Below are 4,770 nucleotides of genomic sequence, written 5' to 3'. Positions count from 1 at the left end.
AATTAATTTGACACTCACAGGCTTTAAAGCTGTTTTCTCACAGTTTGACCATTTTGTCAACTTTTTAATTCTTTGTCTTGGAATGAGCCAATTTTAGTGTAAATGTCTTGAAACCAATGATATAAGACTGCTGACAAAAGATCAGATCGCAGATTCTTATATTAACGTTTGAAAATTGATGTTTTATAGCTGAAATTGGTTGAAAAATAAGTTAGTTACGTGCTTTTCAAAAGCACCACCCTACGTACGAGGGCCTTCAAATGTCAGCCTTTACTATATAATAATAGTAAATATTGGGAAACAATTTTTAGTGGAATTTTTGGTTGATATTGATGCTTTTATGATAAATAATCATGTTCCAATCATTTTTGGTCTTGAATTTTTTTTTTTAGAGGGGGGTGGCCATACGGTGGGTCCTGTCAACGTAACTGCTGCCTGTGACACAAAAAACTCTTTCGAATTTGACAGCTAATCGATTTTGCTTTTTCCACAACCTTCTAATATGTATCAATAAATCCCGTCTAGTGCGCGTACTAGGCGAAGAGCTCGTTTGGGTTTAAAGCAAATGTGAGGCCATGGAGTTTGTTTAAGTATTTAGAATCCCTGATGTACGTCACTTATGAATCCTATTTCTTTCTTAATCTAATGTTTATCTTTCGGAAAAATATTTCTATATTTATAAATATGTATTTATTTATTTATTTATGAATGCATTTATTACTGTCTTAAGTCCCCCATATGTCCACGCTTCTCGTATTGGGTAAAACGTTGATAAGTGTAATCTCTTGTATGTTTTTTGTGGTAGACCCAATTACTTTAAAGATGCGCTCTTAATACCAAATAAGATTTACCACAATTAATACAATTGTTTTAATATAACAAAAACGATGAATAAATGTCGAAAATAATGGTTAAGAAAGGTGCATGAAACACAGTCTTTCTACCTTATGAGACCACAGTAGATCACAGGAGCTTTTAGCACTCAATCATTTTTTTTGGCGTTTCACCTATTAAATGCACGGTTACAATCTTGTTATCAGTTATTGTTTCCATGAATTCATTATTTTGTAAGAAGTTAAAATGTTTATCAACCAAAAGTGATGGTTATACATGTGTATGTATTGATTCAGAATAAGAGTGCCACTACAAGGTCTTTAAATGTTCTTAAATTGAGGTAACCTTCGTTGCTAGATAGTGGATGCACGCAAACACCTCTCCTGTAGGGTAACCAATTCACATTTGGATCTTATTGGATCTTAATACCTTTACTGGGTATTCCCAAAAAACTGAAATATTAGTTCATCGAAGAATTAAGCATAACGAAAAAATAATTTTAATATTTATTAAGTTCAAACAAAATCAATATATGTTTGCATGGGGCTAGACTTCGATATTTATTTTAGCACATGTTGGAGCAGTGTGGGACATACAGACGCATACAAACAATTTTCTGTTAAAGCAAATGATCTACATAAATATTTTAACAACACTGAAAAGCTCGAATATACTGTTCCATTCTATCTAAATGTTGCCGGCCCCTCCGACACATGCCCTGATCAAACCTGTATATTACCATTTGTCAATAATAAATAATTGCAAAGTTTCAAAGAGTCTTATTTCTTCTAACGGTGATACAGATTTGATCATATATCCTTCATAGGAATGACAGCCGCCCACGAAAAACACCCGGTGGATGAAACGTGTTACCGTAGCGATGCACGTAGGGCTTAACTAAAACAGATAACCCCTAATTCATTCCTCAGAATATAGGAACTACGGAATCCATCCGGACATGAATGTTTGTATAAACACATATCACATCAATATACTAATTTCACATAAATATTGAAATGTCACAACAATATAAAAATTCATAAAACATTAGAATGTCACATCAACATAAGAATGTCAAATCAACATATGAAAGTCACTTCAGTATAAGAATGTAACATAACCATTATAATGTCCCATCAGTATAAGGTTGTCACATACATGTTAAAATCTTATCGATCAACACAAGGCCCAAAAATAGAGTGTCAATGTATTGAATATTTCATTTTCCATTGTGTTTTCTGTGAAAAGGCATGGTCCAGTTTAGCAATCAAGCGATTGTGTTATCAGTGAGGTGTTACCCATTGTGTCATCACTAAGTTGTCACCCATGGCCACAAGACAGGTATGTGCGGCCTTCGGGCTGAAATTGTATTAAACAACAAAATATCAATCATGTTTAGATATCTTGATGAGAAAATCATTATCCTTTAACATAACAAGATCAGCATCATCATCGTTTTAACCATCTTCATTACAATTTTAATCATTAAGATTAATATCAATTAAAGTTTATATCTTTTTTGTACGAATGCCATTCGAACGAACAAGAGGGATATTTCAATTATGATATTTCCATTAAATATTAACTTTATTTAAGTTCTAAAATTCAATCAAGCAATGTTTTGATCAATTCGTACCATTGCAAATGCCACTGATGGAGTATCGTTCAGGATGCAAGAGGTATCACTCCGGGTTGCAAGGTGTGACACTTCCGGTTTCCTGGACACTGAAATATTGAACCACATATTGGTCAAGTGAGGGTAAAGTTAAAAATCATCATCATGATTAAAAACAAAGTCGATCAAGGGTAATAATTTGTATTTAGGATACTATGGAATTATGAAATCGTATTGTTAGGTGGCCGTGTACAATTGTTTAGAATGAAATCCATTTCATGAACGTCATTTCATATCTGAGTAAAAATCCAAAGTTTCATGGTAGTAACATGGAGGTATGTAGCGTTATTGTTTAACGGCCGTAAACAATTGCATACAGTTAACTGAATGAAGAGTATAAAAGTTATTTGTTAAAATCCCAGCTTCACCTAAAGATTAACAAACTCTGTACCCCAAAACCCAAGGTTCTTAAGTCTATCAGGGGTCATAATTTGTATTTAGTAGGATATGGTGGTATGTAACCTAATTGTGTGATGGTTCTAAACAACGTTGAAAAATTTGAACGCTGACAACAATGCTTAAACAAAAAGTATAGCCCTCCTTATTCTTCGAAAGGTCAGACTAGAAACAATACGATCATTTTGCAAGACCGAATTGACAATCAAAAACACTAGTATCCCCTGTACAGACTGCAATCAATTTTCATCAATATTAAAATCGACCATGTATAACCGAATCATTGTTATATCATATATTTCAAACTCAAGTTTTATACACAATGCTCACCTGCTCCTGTTCAAGTATCATACGTGATATGTCATCCAAAGCTCAATGCGCGGGGCATCAATTCTAAACCGGATGGTGGAACCCACGCTGAAAAATTGAACGAACGCAGTCACTTATATAAAAAAAGTTAAATATATAACTAAATAAAGTTTCATCATCAAATAAACAAATGTTAATCATATGAATTGAAGAGATACTTAACAAATAACTTTCCAATTCAATTAAAAAAATCTCATTTAACAATTTTATTCATAATTTATTATCGTAATATTTTTTAAATTGCTTTTCACTTCCATTTCATGAGCATTTCCTACAAGTCTATAATAAACCACAATCAAAATAATACAAACTAAGCCCATCGGATGTGCAATATTAGATTAATATATATAAACACGAGAATATAAAAAGGGCATTTTCTGCTACTCGAGTTCGGTTAAAGAAATCTTCGGAAAGGATGCTGGCACCTTATAGCATTTTCACTGTAAGATTTCTAAAACCAACAGAAAATGCCTTTTCAATTTTCGTGCATTTGGAAAGAAAGCATCTTTAATTCGAAGAATCATTGATAAGTTTCATAAAATAACTGAGTTAATAAGAACGTTTAAAAAGTTGTCCATATATATTTCAATTAATTCATCATAAGGCCATGAAATATAAAGTGACATAATAAGCAAATATATTCTTTCAAGATGAATCGTTTAAAAAAAAACAATGCTGAGCCATATAGTGCAAACAAAACTTATACAAAACTGTGAGCAAAATAATACATATCTTTGTCGATGAAATCGTCCACATAACCTTACGCAAACCTGACTGCTACTGAAGCTGCATTACGTCTCTTCGCCAACTCCACTGCAAAGGGCATCTCTTGCGGTTGGATGGTTGGCCACGCTTCAGGTACCGTAGACGCTGTAATATTGTTTTTTAAATGAAAAACCGATGCAGTAACAAGTACATGTATAGCCATATGAATTAAATTGGTTTTATATTGTTTTGCACTCTCATTTCATGAGCCTTTCCTACCGTTTATTATTAACCACGTTTGGACTTGAACAAAGGATACCCCTCCAATGTGTAACATTTTATTTAAACATATTATATTTTGACATACACGAAAATGAAATAAACATTTTCTGCTACTCGAGTTCGGTTAAAGAAATCTTCGGAAAGGATGCTGGCACTTTTTAGCATTTTCACTGTAAGATTTCTAAAACCAACAGAAAATGCCTTTTAAATTTTCATGCATTTGGAAGGAAAGAATCATTAGTTCGAAGAATCATTGATATGTTTAATAAAATAATTGATTTAATAAGAACCTTACAAACTTTTGTCAATCTAATTTAATTAATTCATCATAAGGCCATGAAATATAAAGTGACCTACTTAGTGAAACCATTCTTTCAAGATGAATGGTTTAAAAAAAACAATACTGAGTCAAATAGTGCAAACAAAAACTTATACAAAAATGTGAGCAAAATAATACATATCTTTGTCGATGAAGTTGTCCACATAACCTTACGCAAACCTGACTGCTA

At 32.6% G+C, this 4,770-nt stretch overlaps 1 long non-coding RNA gene across 1 annotated transcript; it reads right to left on the bottom strand.

Annotated features, from left to right (window-relative positions):
• Window positions 1–1,433: 1,433 nt before the first annotated feature.
• LOC128234929 (uncharacterized) lies at window positions 1,434–3,557 on the bottom strand. The gene is made up of 3 exons (XR_008261069.1): window positions 3,236–3,557; window positions 2,471–2,559; window positions 1,434–2,193 (listed from the first exon to the last, which is right to left on the bottom strand). It is a non-coding gene; the product is annotated as an uncharacterized LOC128234929 (long non-coding RNA).
• Window positions 3,558–4,770: the final 1,213 nt, after the last annotated feature.

Source organism: Mya arenaria, chromosome 5 (assembly GCF_026914265.1).
Source record: "Mya arenaria isolate MELC-2E11 chromosome 5, ASM2691426v1".
NCBI classification, from domain to species: Eukaryota; Metazoa; Mollusca; class Bivalvia; order Myida; family Myidae; genus Mya; species Mya arenaria.
This window is presented reverse-complemented; position numbering and strand designations above follow the sequence as displayed.